The following is a 23,823-nucleotide window of genomic DNA, read 5'->3' as shown; positions in this document are numbered from 1 at the left end:
ATTGTTATTTCATTCACTTATCTCAGTTATCATCTGAGGCAGATATTATGAGTTCCTTTCTACAGAAAAGGAAACTGAGGCTTAGAGTATAAGCGACTTGGTTGAGATCATCCAGCCAATAAACTAATCAGAGGTGGTAGGACTGGAAGCTACCTCTCACTTCATAGCAGCCTCTTATTCCACTTCCCTGTTCTCATCGGTGTTACTTTATTTTCTTTCCTAAGAAAAATATAGAACTTTACTGATGATTTCTTTGCAAAGCAAGAGCAGGGACTTCAAAATCCTATTTAAACATCTCTCTTTCTCTCTCCAAATCTCAACTGCTTACAGTATTTATTTCTCAAGGTGGAAGAAAATCAGGTTCTGGGGTAGCTGGTGGAGGGAGCTTCATAACTACACTTCCTGATGTTTCATTTTCTTTCCTCTTACAGTTTTCAAAAATAACCATCATAGTATTTGCCATTTATTGAGAAAATTTGTTATTGAGATGCCAGACTTTACGTATAGCATTTAAGCCTCATAGTAAGTCTTGTATGGTTGCTTTTCTAAGTCTCCTCGTTTTATAATGTTGGACACTGAAGTTCGAAGGAGTTGGGCAATTTACTGAAATGCACACGAAAAAGTGAGGGCACAGGATTCAGACCCAGGGAGTCTGACTCTGCCTATAGTCTTTGCTCTTCATCCCCTCATTATACTCTCTTTAATTCTAATGATTGCATAAGGTTGCAGATAATCTTCCTACCGCTTGACTGGCCGGCCCCTAGTCTTGTTCTGGTGACCCAGGAGCTGCAAAGGCTGTGAATCTGCAAGCGTGGAAACCCATCTCCATACCTCATCCCCCACAATGGACTGCTTGCTTATAAGAAATCAGCTTATCAGTACCAGGCAGGTTCTAGGATTATGGAAGAAAAAGAAGACATTTTTTTTCTTGGAGTCTATATCATTTAGTTTAGGCTTAGCTGCACATACCATCTACCCTACTCCATTCCACAACTGAAAACAAAACACCAAAATGAGAGACTTACGAATTAAACCAGGCAGACATTTATTTCTCTATCATATAGAAGAAATGGAGAGTTGGGCTATCTGGGCCTGTTATGGCAGCCTCATTGTTGTCAAATTCTTTCTCTTTTGCTTTTTAGTATGTTGCCTCCTTTCTAAAATGGATGCTTGGGTGCCAGCCATGATGCCCCGATTCCAGCCAGCAAGAAAGAAGAAGCAGGAAGCAAGTGCGTGTGTCAATTAACTCTTTTAAGCTGCTCACAGCACTTATGCTTGCATCTCCATGGTGGCCTGGAACCATAAAACGGACATACCTAGCAGTAAGAGAGTTGTGCCTGGCCAAGACTTAGGGGCTCTATTACTTGAGGCATGAGGGCAAAGCTGGTCTTGGGGTAAGCAACAGCAATCCTGCCAGTCTCCATTCTAGAATCTCTTATGACATCACAGTAGTCATTCCCCAAACTTTAGGGTCTTAGGAATTGCCTGGGAAGCTTGTTAAAAATTCAGATTCCTGGAGCCACTGTTAGAGATGCTGATTTAGCAGACTTGGGATGGGGCTTGGGAATCCTTATTTTTCTCAAGCACCCTACCTGCTCATTTCATTGATTTTGATGCAAATGGTTAGGGATTCGCCTCCCACTTAAGAAATACCATATGGGATTCCAATCAGAAACCAGGAGTAGAGAGGCCGAGGTATGAGAAAACCTGGTGAACTCAGGTAAGAAAATAAATTCCATCTGTTTCTCCCCTAGTGAAATTATATACATGATCTGGCCTGCTTCTGTAGTATCCACAGTGGAGTTCCCCGACTGAAAGAAGTGCAACTAAATTCTCCTTTGTCACTAAAGAGGATGAAGTCAACAAATAGTCTTTTAATTTGATGAACTACTCTACTCTGAATTACTTTTTTATATTTTTAGAATATAGGATCCCTTCTTTAAAATTTTTCTGATGTAGATCTACTTATCCTTAAGACCCAAAATGAGAAAATGTTTAAGCATCTCCAAAGATGCATGCAGCCATTCAAATTCCTTTTCTGTGCGATTCAAAATAAAACAAGTTAGAGTTAAAGAGAAGATAGCGTGGGGAGTACTCAAAATGAAGGCAGGATAGCTCTGATGACAGATTTTTTTTTGGTCACAAAATTAAAGTTGACTCCTTGAATACAACCCAGTTTAAACTCAAGGCCAAAAGGAGTATGTAAAACATAGGCAAAAAATACTGTCACAATCATCAAAACCCAAGGATGGCTTAAAAAAGGAAAAAGAAAAAAATGGAACACTATCATTCCGTCCTTAATAATCATGTCATAAATAAGCTTTCCCAGCTAGCAACAAACTCCTTTCATCTACAACTTGAAGGCAAAGACCTCATAAATTGACTGGGGTATTCTTCCTCTGTGTGACTACAAGGCAGGGATTATTTAAAACTGAAGGCTCCTACTGATGTGTTTTCCAGAAGGAGTCACTGGTGGGATTCGGAATGGTTACCCTTCATTGCTTTGGTGAGTGATACCTCAAAGATAATGCAGGAGAAATTACAAGCACCCCCCTTGGCTGGGGAGGCAGCAACGTCGCCTTTCAGATGTCACATCAGACCCCTCTGAGATGGGTGCTGAGGATCCCTTGGTGGAACTGGCAAGGTGTGAGGACACATGCTTTTGATTATCTAAAGAGAATGAGTATGAAAACAAAACCTAATCCAAGAAGGAATGTAAATCCTGTCTCTTTGTGCCCTGTTGAAATGTAATGTCAGTACTTAAGAATTCCTTTTGCCACTAAATGGACTCGGGCCAGATACTGACACTCAGAGCCCAAGTTCTGTTATTTTCCTTGTGAAATTGTAAGGAGAAATGTCTTCATGATTACCAAAGTATGTGTGGATAGATGGTAATGAAGATAAATTGTTTTTCCCTTGCCTGATACCCGAGCCCTTTGTGGTATATGCCACAATGTAGCTGTTACAAAAATCATATTTATTTATATGCTGTTTGGGACAGAAAGTGTGTGAAACTGAAGCATGAATGTGATTTCTATTCTTAGTACCTTTAGTATGAATTTTTTAATGTAATGCTTTATAAAGTTTGTTTTTTTTTTTAACTTACCATCTTTCCCAGGAATGAGGGCAAAAGTACTCAAAAAATGCATTGCAAGAAATATGAGCTAAACCCTGTATACAGCAGTTTATTCCCTTAGCCTATTTCTTTAATCATGTAACCCTAATCAATGAACCTCCTAATATCCATGCACTGGGGCTTATTGGCTCTAGCTATCCCTCGTATTTGAGGAATCTTCCGCCATTGTGTTTTAAATACCCACAGCCTATTGGCAATCTTGCTGCTGTTGCTTTTTATTCATGGTCTTAGTCTTGGGATATTCAAATAACTTCTTGAAATGTTACCGTCCCACACTGATGTGGTTTACCGTGCAGGACTGGGGAGGAACGCATGCTTTTGGAAAGAAGAGAAGTCTTTGTTATTAGGATTGATTTCATTTCATTGTACTTTTGGCTGCCTTTTCAGCATTAGGTTCTTTTCCTGTGATTTTTTTTAAAAACAGTTAATAGAGAAAAATATACCCAAGTTAGTGGATGGTCTAGGGACCCAACTACATCTGGAAGTTTACATGAGCAATGAGAGTCCACTATGCAAAAGCAAAGGCAAAATGATACCATCTAATAAACACTTGTAAAAGTATGCATGATACTTACAAAGTTTTTTTTAATCAGAGTCCCATTTGTTTATTGCTGCTTTATGGTTTTTCAAATTGGAGAAAGCTATTTCAAACATGTATGATACACATAAGAGCAATTTCCAGATACAAAGATATCTTTGGCAAAAAAACATTGACCAGGCCAGCCAGTGTGGCTGCTCTCTCCCTCTCTTGAGCTGGGAGCTGTTGTTTTGGGCACAGGGGTCTCCCTAGCGCAGCATGGTCACTGACGTAGGCCTTCCTTTAATTTATTACTATTATTATTTTAAAAATATGAGTGACAGAGTCCACAGTATCTTTTTAAAAAATAATACAATCCAGGACTTTTTAGAAAAAATGATTAAGACCAGTAGAGTGCTCAATATGATAGAGAAAAAAGACAGGAGGCAGGAATCCAGCCAAGAGGAAAATACACTTTTCATTTTCTTCCTGAGACTGGAGATTCTCTGCTAAAGTGAAGGCGCCATCCACAGAGTTACATCTGATGGACATTACTTATGACATGACTTAAGCAGAGAAAGAACAGTCAAAACTGAATTCTCCAGCCTTTAAATGAATTCCCAGCTACAAACCAGAAGAATAACACTATTAGGTCTGGAGGGCAGCAGGATGTGGAGCTCTACGACTCAGATTTCTTTTCACGATGTTGGCATGACTTTGTAGGATCTATGTATTATTTATGTGGCACCACTACCATATTTTTAAATAATCTTTGGATTAGTTTAATCGAATTAGCTTAATCGAATTCTCCCATTCTTATACATAACGAGTTCTAGTCTTTGTAGCCAGCATGACTTGGGGCACACTCTGTCTCCTGGAAGTCTTGGGGTAATCACAGAGGTTCATTATTTCTAATTACTTCATATCTAAATGTGTAGTCCTGAGCTCATTGCACAAACCAGCCAAAGGAGGTAGGATTCTTCTCTCCACTACTTTCCTCTCAATATAAATATGTATGTTTCACAACCAAGCCCTTATAGCCAAAACCAAAATCTGCATCCATTTCTGGCATTGTTATCTGTAATACAGGATGCAACACAATTAATTGCAGAGAGTGCTGACACATATCCAAAAGATGAGGAGAAGATGATGTGGACAGGTAAAGATTGAGGCTGAGGATGGTCTGTAGGTGAGGGGAATTCTGAAAAGAATTACAGTGCATGCTCTTTGATGCGGTATGGCTGTCAGAAATACATACACCTCAGTCAAGATGTTTATCTTAGTGGTATTTTGGTGTCTCTTTTCATCTTGAGCATGAAACTAGGGTGAATAATTCATTTGGGTTTGTCCTGGACTTTCTTGGTTTCAGCACTGAATGTCTTGCATCCCAGTAAACCCCTCAGTCCGAGGCAAACCAGGATGGTTGGTCACTCTACAAGGCACCTAGACATAGGCATTTGAGATATCTAAATGTGTGTGATGCATTGCAAAGGGAGACATTAGAAACTCAGTTTTTCTGTCATGCCACCTCCCAGAATATTTTCATTTTTCTCCACTAGTTACTGAAGGAAGTTGATGGGGGAAAAGGTATTCAGGAAGCAGAAACTTCAGCCCTATGCTGGCAAGATGGATTCTTGATGATGAAAGCCTGGTAGTTCCGAATCCAGTGAGGGCATAGTCCAGAAAGCTCTTTGAATTCCAGGGTTTCAGAGACATGGGTTCTCTAATATAAGCATTCATTTTCCTCCACACTCCCTTCTAAGGAGCATTCTGCACTGCGCTTTTTGCCTCCAGGACCCTGGGAGAAGATTTTCAGGAAGTTTAGCTCTAAGCACAGCATGAGCCCCTCGACTCTATCCCTAAGGAGTTTCTAGTAAAACAGGAAAAAAATTTATAGATATTTTTGGTGACACATCTCTGTTTCTCTTGGATGAGTCACTGTGTTGAGACAGACTTTGAGGCAGTTGCAAGGCAGTCTGGTTTAATTCACCTTACGTTTGGGGGCAAATGTCCCAGATTTTTGACCTAAAGAACAATGCACAGCTGTACCTTAGATAAAATTATTACCCCAGAATGCAGCCAAGGAAAACTTTCACCATTGTTCAGCTGCTGGACAGATTGGAGCAAGGGAGTTGGGCTCAACTTGACACAAGCATTCATGGTTCTTGTAGTGATCATCCACGAATCAGAAAACTGTGGAGACGTCTCTGGGATCACAATTATCACTATGGGAGAAATCCTGGGTGGGGGGTGGAACCACATGGGGATGTGATATATCAGTTCCCTATTTCAAGGGGGTTGAAGAGATGATTTTGGAAATTATAAGATGAGCATTTTTTTTTTTTGTAAACCTAGATTTCAAGGACACTGAATTTCTTAAAAGTAGGCATTTTAGGAAGCTTAGAAGAGGTCTGTGGTGGACATTTTTATTTTTATTTTTGAGACAGAGTCTCACTTCATCACCCAGGCTGGAGTGCAGTGGCACGATCCTGGCTCACTGCAGCCTCAACCTCTCGGGCTCAAGTGGTCCTCCCACCTCAGCTTCCCAAGTAGCTGGGACTATAGGCATGTACCACCACACCTGGCTAATATTTGTACTTTTTGTTGAGATGGGGTTTTGCCATGTTGCCCAGGCTTGTCTTGAACTCCTGAGCTCAAGCAATCCACCCACCTCAGCCTCCCAAAATGTTGGGATTACAGGCATGAGCCATGGCGCCTGGCCTGTTGGACATCTTTACACTGATGAATCTGACTCATTAATGGAACTGCATCCTCTGAGCTCTTTTAGTAGGACAGAGAATCAAGTAGGCTTTAAGACCGCTGGTGAGAAACATGTACTACCAGAAAGAAGAAAAATCCATGAGGAGTATCAGCCCAGATTCCAGGTAGTTGAGCATTAAAATGGTACCAGAAAGGCAAAACTTCAAAACAGACAAATGCCAGAAGTGAAATGTAGCCTGCAGAATTTTTCATTACTATTTGGTCATAGAATAAGTCTTCAAGGACCTCAGTTTTGCTTATAGATTAATCTGATAGTCTTCAGATACATATGTCAAATTGAAGAGTTGATACGATCTGTAGGTTTAGGCGTTTTTGTTTTGCTGTTTTCTTGTATGTTAACAAGAAGAAGAGAGGAAGGTGCTACCTTTGTGTTTGTGCTTTAGGAGCTCTGGCAGCTGGCCCCCAGCAGGATGTGATGGAACATAGCTCACAGGATCAGAGACAATCGATTCAGTTCAGCAGAGAGTGATTTATAGCAAGGAGTTTCTAAACAAGCTTAGACTTTACCGCAAACTGGTGGGATTGACTGAATTTTCATTGTTGGTGGAGCTCATTAGAGGGAAGAAAGAGGAAGGAGCAGTTGTGGCAGCTGTCAGGAAACCTGAGCAAATGGCGGAGTATGGCGCAGGCTCTTGGAGTAGACCCCAGAGCCAGAAAACAACTCTGTTTGCTGATATCAGGTCCAAACCAGCAAGGGCCTGGTCCCCAGTGACCAAGGGTCCAGTCAGAGCCTCCTGGTATGTAATCATGGACAGCTTCCAGGATCTGCTTCCAGGATTCATCACACTGGTCAACCGTTCCAGCCAAGAGTAGACTCTAGATATTAGTAGGTGGGAGACAGATTTGATAATATACCTGTGACTACACAAGATTTGGGAAGATGGAGCCACATGCAGCTTTTATTACTTGTGGCAAAGAGGTCACCCTGTACCCATGGAGAAAAGAACTCCCTATCTGTACAGATAGGGAATCTGACAGAATAGAAATGACCAGTCTGCTGGCTGCCACTCCTGAAGCCAATTCTGAAGATGCATGGAGGTGAGAGGGAGGATGTTGAAGCCAGAGTTACTAGAAAAACTAAGAGGAACCCTTGGAGAGCCAGAAGGTGGTTGGATCATGATGTTTGTGTAAAAGTGCTGGCCCCGAATGGAAGTTGGCCTCTAGAGGAGGGCCTGGGTTGGGAGCACGAGTTTATTTCTGCCCCTTTGGTCTTGTGCATTGCCAGATTGCCACTGAATGGCTGCTAAAGAGCACCCGGTGATGCAGAAACTTCTGCTCCATGAGAGACTGATAAGGAAATGCTCAAGCTGTCTGGCCAGCTGCATGCATTGCCTTCCCCAGCACCCCTCCACACACAACCTTCGACGAAGTCCCTAGGGACAGGGCCACCCATTTGGGGAATGGGGCAATGCCCTACATGAAGTGATTGAGCCCAGAGAGTAGCACCTGAGCATCTCAGCCTTGAAATGGCCCTCTAGGAAGGGGACAGATGGAGGCCCCGGCTTCTAGCCCTCACCCCAGAGATACTTAATCAACCAAGGAGATGAATGCCCTCAGGCGAACAGGAGCTCTGAGGGAAAAACGCTGAGACTGCCAAGGAGAATAAAGAGAAAGACTCCTGGTGGAAAGCTATCCGAGATGCAACATAGTTGATGGGCCAGGAAGATTAAAATAAGCATATCAAATATTATAAAAGAGTTGAGGGAAGATAGTGAGACATGAAACAGCAATAAGAAGTTATGAAGAACCAATTGGAGATACTAAGTAGAAAAATATATGCATTGGAACAAATATCATAAATGGATCGAATGACAGATTGGACATAGACAAAAAATGAATTAGCAAGTAGGAAGATTGGGATGCAGAGCTAGCTCTAAAGGAATCTGGAGGGGATAAAAGGAGAGAGTATTTGTAAAAGGAAACTAAGCATTGTGGAGGACAATATCTGCATTGATATAGAAGGAATCCCAAAAGAAAAGAAGAGAATACTTGGGATGACATTTTTGAAGGAACAGTAACAGAGAATTTCCCAGAATTAAGGAAGCACGTAGAAACCTCAGATTCAGAAGGTTCTGAGCTGTATGAGATGTGTCTTGGGTCCCACATCGTATCCACACAGGAGCCCACCTTTTACTCCAGCCATCACAACTCCCTGCAAGGACATCTTGACAGCCCACATCCACTAAGCTGCCCTCAGCACCTCTTGTGTTCTGCCCCTAGGCCACTCTGATACCCCCACATGAAGGCATCCAGAACCCCACTCAGCAAACAAGCATGCACAGCTGGAAGTGCTGGTGACATCCCACAGGGCAGCCCTTGCCCAATGTGGGGTCAGGGACTGAGGGATCAATGCACCTTTCTTTCATCTGTTGGTTGGACATTTCTGAAGGACAATGTATAGATGTCCTGGAGGGATCACAACAGGAACAGGCCTAGTCATCCACCTGGAGAACTTTTTTTTTTTTTTTTTTTTTTGTAACAGCTTTCACTCCTGCTTTCTTATCTCCTCGACCTCCATTCCTGTCTCCTGGGATCACTGCTTGACAAGTGGAACTGCTAAACCAACATCAGCAACTCTCTAAGGCCAGACTTCTTGTTATAGGAAAAAATAGACCCCTATTAACGTAAGCCACTGCAAATTGGGCTGCCAATTATTCACAGGTAAACATAATTCTGGCTAATATGTATCTTGACCCGAGCCACAGCGTCTGAATAAAGGAAGTTTGAGTCCTGCTGCTGAAATTCAGGACAACTCCAGATCACCCAATTTTATGGAGAGGTAATGCTCTTAAGGCCTTGGAGATAATTCTACTCAGCTCAGCAGGACACAGGAAGGAAGTGGGGTGTGTGTGTGTTGAAACATGAACTGGGAAGAAACTCTGGGTGCCTCAGGGGGATGTCCCCTTCTTTGTGGAAAACTGCAATGATTCCAGTGAGACAAAACTTGGTAAGGCAAAAAAAAAAAAAAAAAAATAGTTATAGCTTTCCACCTTCCTCATCTTCTATTATCCTATGCCTGTTTCACTGATCAGAGTGGTAGTAGAAAAAAAATGAAAGATACTAAAAAATGCCAGAGTGATTCACAGAAGTTAGGGTATAGAAAAATCCAAACAAATGAAAAACCAAAACAGCAGCAGCAACAACAACAACAGCAGCAGCAATAGCAACAACGACAATAATAACAAACAGCTCTGGATATCAGAGATGGATTAAGAGAAAAGACAGTTTGTGGGGAGAAAGAAGAGAAATATCTAATGAGGCCTTCTAAAGAGGTTTTGATGCATGTTACATGATGTAGTAATTCCTCTTCTAGTTGCTTCAAGAAACTTCAATAAGCACTTACATTATGTATTGCAAGAATTTTGGATATGGATTCATGTTTCTTTGGGAAGTGATGTCATACTGATGTAGGTCATGAAGTCTCAGTCTCATGAAGACCAACACTATAATATGTCCTGAAAATTATATCATTTAAAAGGAGACTAAAACCATCTTGAGATGCAAATGGGGGGCTCATTGGATGCGCTCATTGGCAGGGCTTGCTATGAGCAGGCTTCAGATTCATGCCTCTGAGAAATGGCAGACCACTTTAGTTATAAAGCATGGAGTTACTCACAGGAATGGGCTCCTATTTATCTGCTCAAGCATCTCTCTTTCTGCACCACATATTTATAGGTTGCCAGCGCTGCTCCCAGTGGGACCCTGCTCTACAGCCACAGCGATTGTTAAACTAAACAGGTGGACCAACCAAGGTTTCTTCTTTGGAATTGTAAAAACGGGACCTACTGAACAAGAGCCAGCTCTTTAAGTGGTGGGACCTATAAAATGCAAACTTGTGAGCAGCTGATAGCCATATTTCCAGCCCCTTGGACTGCAGGAACAGAGTAAGATTGGCAGCAAAGACAGGGAGGCAGAGGGCAGAACCCTAACAGTATAGGGTGCCTTGTTACCATTTGTTTCTGAGGCCTGGTTTCTGAACCCTGTCTTTCAGTTCTCTTACCCTAATAATACTCTTTTATTTTTGCTTATGCTAGCTCAAGTGGATTTTCTTTTCCTTGCAGCCAATTTTTTTTTTTTTTCCAGAAAACACTCACAAATAATTAGCATTATAGAGGAACAGAATAACAGCATGACAGCCTCAACTACTTGGCTATCAAATTACCTTAGCTCTGTGGTCTCCAACGACTTACTTCAACTTTCTCTTTCCTCAATTGTTAAATGGAGATCAAGTTTGTTGAAATAATCAAAAGTGCCAATAACACAGGTAAAGCACTCAGAACAGTGTCTGGCTCTCAATAAATATTATCTGTTGTAAGTATTATGGATATATAACTATCAAAGCCTGGAATACAAGGGTCCGCTGTAGTTGATTATTCAATTCTTACAGAAAAAAAGCTCACACCGAGTGCCAAAATTACATGAGTCAGAACAGTAATCAACCAGTTACACCTCCAGTCACTGTGTGTTTTGTACTTCCCAGTTCCCTCTGCCATTGTTTATTTTTTAATAAACTACATTAAGTGTGGTGGGAGTGAAAGGGGAGACAGGCAGATGCTCCAAAGAATATGAGGGAGGGAATCTGCTTTCATTATCATTCAAAATTTATTTCCGAAGATATGACTTGTCATCTGCACTGCCTCTTCTTCCTTTCACTCCCTCCCTTGTACCGTTCATATCGTACCTTTTCTCAACTTCCTTGCAAGCACCTATATATAATGTTCCCCTCTCAACTCCCATCCCCATCTCCCAGCCCCCGTGCCTTTTGGATCTTAGGTTCTTAGCATAGGTTAGTGAAACACATACAAAATATGATTTTACGTTTCTCCCTCATCTTAAAGAAAAATGGCTGGCCCATCTTGCATCTTGTTACACGTTAAATTTTGGAACTCAATGTTATGAGCAAGAGAAAATCTCAGCTTGTGCCTCAAGATGGCTCCTCTGATCTCAGGAAGGCCTAGGGGCCATGTAGGTTTTGCTGGCCCTCAGTGTATTCATGGGTGTTCCCACCCCAGGCTCTGAAGAGGATGGCAGTAGGGATTCAAAGGGGACACTAGACTGCTGGGGTGTTCAGCCACCAAGCTCTTGTCTTTTTCAAGAACATGTAGTTTATATGAGGAAACTGACTCTCTGAGAAAGCTTGATCTTTTTTTTTTTTTTTTTGAGATGGAGTCTCTCTCTGTACCCCAGGCTGGAGTGCAGTGGGCTCACTGCAAGCTCCGCCCCCCAGGTTCAAGCCATTCTCCTGCCTCAGCCTGCCGAGTAGCTGGGATTACAGGTGACTGTTACCATGCCCAGCTAATTTTTTGTATTTTTAGTAGAGACAGGGTTTCACCGTGTTAGCCAGGATGGTCTCGATCTCCTGACCTCGTGATCCGCCCGCCTCGGCCTCCCAAAGTGCTGGGATTACAGGTCTGAGCCACCACGCCTGGCCAGGAAGCTTAATCTTAAGTGAAGGGTATTGCTTCAACTCCAGCTGACGGGGGCAAATAGGGCATAGCTGAGCTGTCGTCCTGGGTGGCGAAGGTCTGAAAGCAGCAGCCACCACTGGCACTAAAATAAATTACAGGCACAAAGAGGAAAGTAACAACAAAAACAACAACAAAGTGTCCAAAAATCACACATAAGGATGCTCAACTTCCCTGATAATCAAAGAGACACAAATTAAAACAACCATAAGTTTCTGTTTTTGCCTCTCATACTAGTAAAGATTAAAACAACTTCTAATTCACTTTACAGGCAAGGACACAGAGAAAGAGGACTACTTATAGGAATATAAGTTAATACAAGCTTTACAGAAGGTACTTTAGTAATGATTGTAGAAATTTAAAATATAGATGCCCTTTAATGAAAAAAAGAGATTTCTGGAAATTCGCCCTAAAAAAAAAATTGGGCAAACTCTTAAAAAAAAGGATAAAAATCTATATTGACATTGGCGTAGCCCAAGTCTGCAAACCAAAATACAAACAGTGAATTCTTCTGGTGGCAAGAATTCCTTCAATATATTATATCTTTTACACTACTTACAAATTTTCGTGAGAAGAAAACCATTTTATGTCTATTTATTTTTGGGGGCTACTGGTAGAGGTGATAGCATGAGTGGTAGCAGCTACAGAGACTGGGTAGAACAAACATGCTAGCCGCTGGTCCGCAGATGCACCAAGCCCAGTGTGTCCAGACAGCTCTGCAGAGCCCACGTTCAGTCCAGGCTCCCCTGCCCAGTCTGTGAGTCATTCCCTGGATCCTGCTGACCAACATTGATCACAGTCCTCACATTTCCTTGCTTCAACATGGGCCTGTCTTCTAATGTCTTATGTGCTGGTCCCAAACAGCCAGCTGTATGGCAGTCATTGGTGGGGGCATTTTTTTCATGCTTAATTCTTTGAGATTTTTGGATCACTCATTGGAGACTAGATACTCAGTAGCTGGACATGAACGTAACGGCAGTTTTTGGAGGCTTTTGACTTTATTTAGAATCACCTAGAAAACTTTTCACAAATACAGAAGTTCTATCCCTAGAGATTCTATCTAGTTGGTCCAGGGTGGGGTCTAGGCATCGGTATTTTTTTTTTTTAATCCCCTAAATGAATTTAATGGGCAGCCAGGCTTGAGAACCACTGCTCCAGGGGCTGAAAACATAGGATCCAAGTCAGAGCACCAGGATTGATTAATTGGTTAGAATGACTTGAAGTGACCACCAGAAACATCACATTTAGAGCTCAGTTAATTACCCCCTTGATCACACTCTGCACCGGAGGGGCAGTTTATATTTGATATTCCAAAGAAGGTATCAGAGTACAAAGACTTCGACAAACAAAAAACAAAAAAGCAAACTTACTTTGTGGTGTTTTTCCTTTCTCCAGTTAACCAAAGTGGTAGCTGGAAGATCAAATATCCTTTGACCAATGTAATAGTATATCTTAACTCGCAGAAACAATAGAGCTTTACAGAAAACTGTATCAGTTGAGAACTTTGTTTCTTACCCTCTATTTAACACACTGAATAGGACTGAGTCTGCCAGGCATTCTCTCAGAAGCTCATTAGGTCTGTGTCGGAATTTTGGATGAGTCACCACCAATGGCATTGTTAGGTAGCGAGCATTTCCCCAGTGGGATCCTTTCCAGTCACTGACAGCAGGAATTCTCAGAGACATGCACTTTATGTAACTTTCTTGCTATTAAATCCCATGCACTATTAATATTCATATTGCAACATAACAAACTTAAGCTTTATAGACATATGCTCTTTGTGTCTTCCAAATTCTCTGTATGCCTTAATCAAACGTTGTTAGTCTGGTAATGTAACTATGCTCTATTTGTTATGTCTAGAGATGTTCAAATTCAGGCACTGTTATATCATTTTTGCAGATTGTTTGGCTGATTGTTAAACTGGCCATGTTACGTGTTCCATGTATAAGATTTTATGAGATTTTTCTGGGTGTTGTGTGTTTCATAGATAAATTGAGACATTTCCTTTGGTTGGCTACATTTCTTGCTTAAAGCAGAACTGAGAAACATAAAGATAATGGATATATGGTTTACTCTTGGTCCCTATAGCTGTCCTTGATCCAGAGGAAAATTTGGCTTGTAATGAATTTCAAGTGTCTTTTTGTCCTTCTTGGTTTGTATAACAGTACTGATGTTACTGTCTAACCTCTCAGCTTCTACAGAATTTGTCAGGCTTGTTTATTTTCTTTCCCTTCTTGTTTCTCACTGCAGCTCTCATGAATTACTTTCCTAAGGGAGAGTTTTCAGAGTTATTTTCAATTACTACATGAGAAGAAGCCTAATAATGTAGAATAGTTTTTTCCAGATTATGTTTCACGATTAATACCATGAGATATTTCTGGATATAAAAGGGATTTATACTCAGGTATGTTTGGGAAATGCTGCAGACTATCTTTCTACTTCGAGATTTATGAAGCACATTTGTGTATATCCATTCACTGAGATGTCTGCGATTTTTTAAAAAGAACTGTTTAATTTTTGTTTCATCCAAAATTTTCCAAACCACTTTTACTATGGAACCTTTTTGCATCCTGTGAACCTTTTGGGAAATATGGAAAGAATACACGAGTTCAACTTTTACCAGCTGTGTAACATTGGGCACAACGCTTAATTTTTTTGAACCTTACTTGCGTCATTTTTAACGAAGAGAATGACACCTATTCCTACCACCTTGCAAAAATGCATTGTAACCCGAGGGCTACTATGAAAATAACAAGAAACATCCCCAACAAAACATAATGAGCACATTTAAGCAGCTGTGCCTAACATAGAACAAGCTGTACTTTTCTGAATTTTGAAAAATAGGTCTTTCCTGAAGTTATTAAGTGGTAATAAAATGTCATTGATAAAATTATACATTCATAATTAACTAGACACATTTTCATCTGTATAACATTTGATTACTCTTCTGCAAGTCTACTAAGGAGCATATCAACAGTCTTAAAGTACTTTATGATATAAAGTTTACAATATAAAGATTTTTAGGTGAACAAAAAACTGCTGTATGTTTTCTCAGAAAAATAAATCCTGAGATACTTTTAATTATAACTTAGATCAAGAATATTTAAGTGGTCTATTAAAATGTTGATAAACACTGGAAGTTTTGATGGCAATGGGTTGCTTAGGATCTTTAAAAAATTCTCCATTGTCAGTCCTTAAATTAGAGATAAATATGTATTTGACAGAAACAATTTCTATTTAGAGTGGTTAATCCATGACTGGGGTATCACTGCATAGTTTTAATACATTCAGGGCCAGGTATGATGGCTCACATTATAATCCCAGCACTTTGGGAGGCCAAGGTGGGAGGCTCGCTTGAGCTCAGGAGTCTAAGACCATACTGGGCAACAAAGCAAGACCTTTTCTCTGCAATTTTTTTTTTTTTAATTAGCTGGGCATGGTGGTGCATGCTGCAGTCCCACCTACTCAGGAGGCTGAGGTGGGAGGATTGCTTGAGCCTGGGAGGTCGAGGCTGCAGTGAGCCATGATCATGCCACTGCACTCCAGCCTGAGTGACAGAGTGAGACCTTGTGTTTTTCTCTCTATATATATTCAAGTTGGTATGTTTCTTCCCAAAGCCGCCCTCCAGGAACCATGTTTTTCTGCAGTTCTGTGGATACTAATAGTCCCTTACTTTTAAGGTAATTTATATTTTAGTTTTCCTTATAACATCTGAAATGGCTAAAATGGAGTCTGGAAATGAGTACAACAAAGCCAAACTTAGCATACGCTGAGCAACAGAGCTAGAGTTCAGCCCGCTGAACACGGGCAAATCCCACTGTGCCTTCATACCTGGCAATATTTCTGCATGGCTTCATCTAATTAATGGAACTTTGCTCAAAGTTCACGTATGGAGTCTTTTGTATTCCCTGCTTCTCTGGGTTCCCTAGACCTGAACACATTTCTCTTTTGGCAGTTGTCACACTGGGTGATATTTGTTGATTTACCTGTTAACCATACTCCCTGTACTCAAAGTCCTGGAATTCAGAGTCTATGTCTCAATCAGTGTTTGTTTCTAGTGTTTAACCCTTAGTAGACATTCAACAAATGGTGGAATGGCTGGGTGAATAAGTAGACTCCAAAGTGCCTGCCTGGCGAGTACGTAACTCTCTTTTGACAGATATCTGTCCATTTCAAAATCTCACCCTGAAGGGTTTTCGACGCTTAGTTGCCATGCTTTGGACCTTGTGACCCTGCACTCTTGCCCTGACTGGCCAGACCAACTGTCTGACTCAAACATTAATATCTGCAGACTCACTGGAGTCACAAGAGTGCTCTATGCTGGATGGTGGTTGCCCGGCCCCATTATCCCCTCCTGTCTTGGTTAGATTGAGTGGTTAGAAAGTAGAGAGGCTCTGGAAGTTGGCCCTTAGAAGGCAGAAGTTATGCCATGGAACACCAAGTAGAGGGAAGGTAGATAAGACGTAGGAGGAAATACTGAAGAGATAGAAAAGTAGAGATGAGGAGTCATGAGCTCATTAATAAACTTGTGCTTTTGGATCTCGAAGAGCTACCCTTGGCCCCTGGAGCCCCTGAAATATTCTTTTCCAACAAGGAATGAATTCACATTTCTCCAAATCAAGCTGTGCAATTGCTGAGATTTTGCTTTCTTTGATATCTCCTGTGTCCTTGCATTCAACTTCTGTTATTTAAGCTAACCTGGGCATGTTAGATTATCAGACAACTTATTTTTATTCTTTTATTTAATACAGATCAGGAAGCAGAGGGTTGGATCTATTCAAAGAGAGGAATGGAGTTTGATTTGGCTTTGTGCATGTGAATTTTCTCTAGAGTAAGCCCAAAGTTCTAAGGCAGGTTTGTCAATGTGGTCCTGAATCAGGATTGTGTGCTGCTGGTGGTGACAGTGGTAGTGGTGGAGGGTGGTTCTCTCTAACAGGCTATTCATGGCATTCTACGCATTGAAGTTTATGAATCATTGCTTTCTGATGACATACAAATTGAGCTAATGCCTTGAGGTCTTCTGGACCAAAGGTGACCAAAATGACCATAATGAGTCTTATTCACCTGGGGGCCATTTGTGCACAAGCTGTTCTTCTCTAAAACAAGGCATTCAGTCTCCTGGGATGGGAGAGATGCCTCTTTCCCTCTATGTGCAATCTAATGTGCCTATAGATAGATTTTTTTACTGGATTAACAAATTTCTTAAAAAGCTAGGAATTTTGGACCTATGTTACAACTAGCTAAGATTTTTTTTTTTTTAAAGAAGAGCCTAAGGCAAATCCAAACTTGCAGAAGAAAAAACACTGAGACACAAGGAAATAGCAATAAATCATTGATTTCTTAATATCCTTGCATCATTTAGAATATTATGCTAAAGACAGCTCACTGGCAAGCCTGGACGTTCCCCTCTCTCCCCAGGCAAAGTTGACATTGCACCATAGATATCACAGCCGTCTTTAGGAGTTACCTTTTTCTTTTTAAGGAAGACACTCTTGCAAGTATTCTAGAGTACTCCCATCATTCTCTCCTGAGATGACTAGAAGTCTTTTAGTCTCTTGTGCCCTGTTGGTAACTGCTTGCAGTCTAGACTTTCTTTGCATCCTCTCTTTAATCATGATGCTGCCCCCCCAATATAAAAGTATTTTGATTTTTGAAGAAAATGTACTAAAATGGTTCTGATTACTCAATCATCATTATATTTAATTATGTTAAGGCATTATTTAAGAAATCCTGAGAAATTCTGGGTTCATGTTTTTCCTAAAGTTCTGGTCACCGATTGTGATTGAAATAGAGGAATAAAAAACAAGACCTCAGCTAAAAGCTAAAAATGGTATATATGATTTGCAAGCAGGTGTTCTCAAATATTTTCATTTATTTATTGTTTTAAAAAGATGAGTTTAAAGAGGGAAAGTAATTTAAGCATGAGAAGTCATAGAAATTGATTTGAGCAGCAGCTATAATTTTTTATTATGAAAGTAAAACATTTTGCTTAAAATGGGGAGAGGAATAGAGTAAAAATAGACAAATTTTTATAAGTAGAAGTCCTCTGTCCTTTTAGTCTAATCCCCAAAAATAGCCACTAGGAATGGTACAACATGTAACTGTTGAAAAATCTGTATAAATATAATATGTAAACTAAATTGTGGCCAAACTATTAACACACACACACACACACAGTTTATATATGTATACACACACAAACACAGTTTATATAGTGTATATGTATATACGTGTATACACATGTATGTATATATATGTGTGTATACACATGTATGTATATATATGTGTGTATACACATGTATGTATATATATGTGTGTATACAATACACACACACATATTTGAAAAAGTCTGAAACAGTGCATGTGTATATATATGTGTGTGTGTGATATACACACACATGCACTGTTTTAAACTACTTTTTCAAATTGAAATACAACTTGGATACATTTCATGGTTACATACATAGAAAGATTTAACTTATTCTTCTTATTTTATTTTAAAAATTTCTATAGACACAAGTTCTGGCTATGTTGCCCAGTCAGGAGTGCAATGGCTATTCACTGATGCAGTCACAGTACTACAACCTTGAACTCATGGCCTCAAGTGATCCTCCTGCCTCAGCCTCCAGTAGCTAGGACTACAGGTGTGTATCACCATGCCTGGCTAACTTGCTCTTTTTAATAACTACATAGCATATTATATTGTTGATATCCATTATTACTTGCACTATTCTACTTACGGCATTTCCATTTTTTCATCTGTTACAAACAATGCTTCATTGAATATTTTTGTACAAAATGTTTTGTTTGTCTGTGACAGTCTATCTGTAACAGTGAATTAGTAGAAGTGGAAGTGTTGGATCCAAGGATGTTTAATTCTAAATTTTGGTACATGCTGCCAACTTGTCCTTCAAATAGGTGATTAGAATTTTGACTTTCACCTTAAGGGTGTACTGAGGAATATTTATAGTAAGCCAATTTATTGTGAACCTCGAATCTTACTTGTATGGTCTTCTTCCAAGGCCCTGCATGAGCCCTTAAAATATGTAGACATTTCTAATGTTTTTGTAAAATTAGCAAAAGTAAGACATTTCAACCACAATCGGTTATGACTACCATCTCTTAACTCTGAATTCTTCACTGTTACACCCCTTACTTGCCACATGGAGTTAGAGTGGCTATTTGCTATTTTGGGAATCAGGCTTGGAGAAGTTGAGTTGGGATATGTTATTTTAACAGAATTTTATAAAGACCTTTTAGAAAGTTTTAATATAATAAGGAATTACAGACCCTTGATGTTGACATATAGGAAGAATATGTTTTTGGTCATCTTTAAAATTATTTATTAAAGAAATAAAATTCAGATTAAAAGTCAGTGAAATATGAAACCAAGGCAATAAAAATGTGTGGTGGGATCTATGGAATTATTTTGATATACAGAAGTGAATTGTGATTTTGCTGTTGCTGTATGCTGGTGTTGGAGGACCCTTCCTGCTTTGGATTTACCAACAGTGTGAATCAAGAAAGTTAGCCAAACTTCAGGCTCAGGTCCAGATAGGAGGCAAGGGTACAGCTTGCAAAACAAAGGTGGAACCTAGAGAGTTACAGCAGATGACAGAAAGCTTCAGAGTTCCCTAACTAAACTGGCTGTGAATAATATAGCTGGTATTAAAGAGGTGAACATGATTGAAGATGGGACAGTTTTTCATTTCGACGATCCCAAAGTCTAACCTCTGTCTGCCCCCTCTCTGTTAACATCTTTGCAATTACCTCTCTCTGCTCCTCTCTCTAGTTCTTCTCTCTCTGCTAACACCTTTGCAGTTACCAGTCATGCAGAAGCCAAACCAATCACAGAAATGTTTCCTGGAATATTAAGTCAGCTTGGTGCTGACAGCTTAACAAGTCTCAGGAAGTTAGCCAAACAGTTCCCATGGCAAGTCTTGAATAGCAAAGAACCAAACCCAGAAGACGATGATGAGGAGGAGGATGTTTCAGATCTTGTAGAATATTTTGGTGAGGCATCAAAGAATGAAGCTAACTAAATTTTTTTCTGGTGTTTGGAGGCTGGCATGGACTAGATTTAACAAATAAGCCAGTGGTTCCAAAGTTTTACAGATACAGGGTGTATTGCCTATTGCTATTCAATAATATAAATATTATACATATTTTTAAAAAAGAAGTGCATTGTTAAAAAAATTCATCACTCTGAAAAGCAGTAATTTATTAAAAGGATATACATTTTTTCTTATAGGGGTAGTAAATAGGCTCTTGGATTATTTGATAATCATGTTTATAAAGAAGAGCAAATCATATAAATACATGAAAATGATGAAGTTCTTATTGATTTGACAGAAATACTGGCATGGACAATAATGTAAAGCTCATAACACACCACTGTGACAAGGACATCAACTACAAAGAAGTGCCATCAATTGAAATGGTCTTTAACATTGATATGGTTACATAGTAACCAACTTGAAATTCCCTGAAACATTACAGGTCATATATGAAATAAATGTTTTAGAGTTTTTTTCAAATTTATCAGCTATCCTAAAAATTTATAAGATATTTCCAATAAGTTGTGAAACTAAAAGAAACTTTTTCAAATATCAAAAATAAAAAATTTTCTTTTGACCAACCATGCTGGAGGAAAAATGACTTATATTTCTATTCCCTTTACATAATGTATTATAACATTGTTGCATGAAATGATACTCAGAAAGAATGTATCAAAAATATAGGGAAAAGTTAGTAGAGAGCTATGCCAGGCAGTACATCAATAAATATTATGTTATTATTCTAGATTTTGCAATGTTTGTGGTATTTGTCATGTTTTAAAAATTTATAATTTATTAGAATCATTCTCATTCTAAATAAAAATTCAAGAGCATGCTTAATATTGTATTCTTTTTCTTAAAGAAGTCTCCAAAACTGTATGAGTTTCAGGCACAAATGTGGATCCATCCCTGACTTTATGAGAGTGCCTGTTTCCCCACACTCTTGCTAATTCTAGGTAGTATTAAAATTTTATATACTTGCCAATCTGATAAATAGTATATGGTATATTTTTATGGTTTTCATTTATATTTAATTATAAATTAAGCTGAGCATTTTATTATCTTATATAGAAATCCCTTTCATTATCTTTGCCAGAGTTGTCTTTAAAAAAATTCATCTGTGACAATTCTGACTGTAACACAATTATCTCTCTGTCTGTCAATCATGCTTCAAATCCTTTTCTCAATTATTTGTTGATTCTTTGACTTTGCTTATGGTGTAATTTTTTTTTCCCATTAAAAAATATTCAATTTTTATTAGATTTACCAATTGATGACAACACTTTGAAAAGGGTAAAAGTGTTATATTGAATTTATTGGGGCTTAAGTATGGATTGACTCAATTAAATACCTTTAAGGTTAAATGAGATAAGCACAGTTTAAGAAACATAAAAACCTAGATATTTTGGCTTACTTTCTCCAAGTCAGAGAGATGGTAAATTGTAATTTTTTTTAGAAACCAAGAATTCTAGATATTTCTTCCTGTTTCCCTTTTTTTTTTTTTTTTTTTAACAAGGCCAAGTTAGTCTATACTTGGAATTGGTGAGGAAATCTATAGGACCCAATCTATAAGACTTGCATTTTCCTTGTCAAGAAGTGACCCTGAAGTACAAACCTAAGCTACCTATGCTGCTGCCTCCATGGGAAGGGCCTCTGTTTATTCTCTCTGGGATGAAATGTCCAAAAGTCATTTCTCCAGGCTCTTAGCTCATTATACATTTTGATGAGTGAACCATGCCAACCTCATACAGAAGACAAGAGTTCCCTACATAGAAACACATTTGGTTCTTTCAGTAGCCTCCCCAGGACAACAGACCTGCTCACCTGCCTGGAAAGCTACTTCTGTCCTTTAAGGCCCACTTTAAATGCTGCTTCATTAAGATGTTTCTGGATTCCAAGGAATAAATAATCACACCCTTACTGAAGTTTCCATAGCAGTAGTTTTACAGTATCTTTATAGCACTTAAGATATGTATAATATAATATAAAGTCTGCATCTTTCTCCTCTATTAGACCATGGGCTTCTTGCAGGTAGGAGTGTGTCTCATTCATCTTGAAATCCACAGAACCCAGCAAAGGGTTTGGCAATAATAGGTACTCAAGACATTTTCATTTTTGTGGAATGTACAAAAAGTCTATAAACATGATTTAAATGGAGTATAAATAGTATACTTAAACTACCAAAAAATCTAATTACTATTAGTAGTACATTTATAACAACACAAGCATGGTATGGGTTGCTTTGGTGATAACTGAAAGTTGGGTATTCTGTATTTTTTTTTTCTTTTTCAATTTTTATTTCAGGTTCACAAGGTACATTACATGTGCAGGTTGGTTACAAGGGTAAATTGCATGTTGCTGGGGTTTAGTGTACAAATAATTTTGTCACTCAAGTAGTGAGGACAGTACCTGATAGGTAGTTTTTCTACCCTCACCCTGGCATTCTGTTGAGCAGACAAAAATAATACACTGTAGGCCAGATTTTTATTTTTAGGTTTCTTAGGTCCTGCACTCTCACGACTGAATTCATAACCATATTCGCTTCGAAGAGCCAAGGACATTGTCACAGCAATTTGTAGACACTGTCTTGCTTCACTATAAATGGGTTAACACATTTACTCATACAATCACACTTTAAGTGAAAACTGCTAACATCTATAGAGAGGGATGGTTTTGGCACTAAAATGCCAATACACTTACTTTAATAAATGCTCATCTGTATAATTATACATAATAAGTGTTTTGGACAAAGACTTCAAAGTCTTTTAAGCATTTATCGTAAACGATGTGAACTAGTACAAGAAAGAAGACCCCTGGGCCCCACCATACCACAGGCTTAGGCATCATCCCATGTTTATTACATAGTACAGATCTCAATAAATCACTGTGCTTTGGAAAAGTGTCTAATTTATTCTTTCACACTTGCCAAAATATAGCTGCATTGGGAAACTTAAAATAGCCCAGTATTTAATTGGTTCTAGGCATGCACATAAACAGGTATTGTTAAAGAAACCAAGTTATTGATTCAATAAAAGACAGCGGATAACCACAGGCCCCACCACAACTTATCCTCATGGAGGTCAAGGACAGCAAACATTTATTTGGGGTCTTTAATGACATCTAGTCAATTTCTCTAATCCATAGTCTTTTGGATTAGTCATTTATCATTCCTTTGGGCAAACAAATCCCAAAATGACTGGTTCAAATGCATTTGACCTTCAGCTGCAAAACAGATAATTCATTTACATGAAATAGATTACTCTGTAAGAAGATTCTGTTAACTGAGACTCTTTTTTGAAAGTCATAAGCCTAGCAAAGTTTCCATAGCAACTCTGACAATTCCACATAGAGTTAGTTATGTTAACCTTGTTCTTGATCTATTATTGTCTTTAATATACTATGGGTGTAAAATAGCTACTGAATTTGTTACAGGATCAAACACTACAAGGATGTCACTGACACAACCTGTAAGGCATTACTGGCAGACTTTGGGAGACTAATAACTGTCAGTTATTGAATGTCTAGTTGATACCATCTGTATATAATATCTTTGAGATGACTTACTGAATGCTCATTTGTAATATATCCCAATTGGGCACCAGAGAGGTTAGATCATTTGACCCAATATCACATGAACAAGAATTCAAGACCTCTTTGGTCTGACTACAAATGATGCTCTTTCACTATACCGGTTTCATTAAGCTCTATACAAGGTTCTGAAAAGACATTCATTCTCTGTGTTACAAACATTTGATTTGTTAAGTATTAGTGGGATACTACCTCCCCTCACACGTCTGTTTTTTTTAAGGCTACTTCATGAACATCATCCTGCTTTCTCTGTCTAGGAACTAAACTGTCAGGAATGAT

At 39.1% G+C, this 23,823-nt stretch overlaps 1 protein-coding gene and 1 long non-coding RNA gene across 9 annotated transcripts in view; one reads left to right on the top strand and one right to left on the bottom strand.

Moving 5' to 3' along the window:
* The window catches only part of PALLD (palladin, cytoskeletal associated protein), a 435,452-nt gene that overhangs the window by 313,492 nt on the left and 98,137 nt on the right, over positions 1-23,823 (bottom strand). The window lies entirely within an intron of this gene.
* Positions 1,518-20,781, top strand: LOC129533302 (uncharacterized). Its single transcript, XR_008679440.2, has 3 exons — positions 1,518-1,720; positions 18,413-18,543; positions 20,252-20,781. It is a non-coding gene; the product is annotated as an uncharacterized lncRNA (long non-coding RNA).

This window comes from Gorilla gorilla, chromosome 3 (assembly GCF_029281585.2).
Source record: "Gorilla gorilla gorilla isolate KB3781 chromosome 3, NHGRI_mGorGor1-v2.1_pri, whole genome shotgun sequence".
Lineage (NCBI taxonomy): Eukaryota > Metazoa > Chordata > Mammalia > Primates > Hominidae > Gorilla > Gorilla gorilla.
Note: the sequence above shows the minus strand (reverse complement) of the source record. Positions and strands in the feature narration are given on the sequence as shown.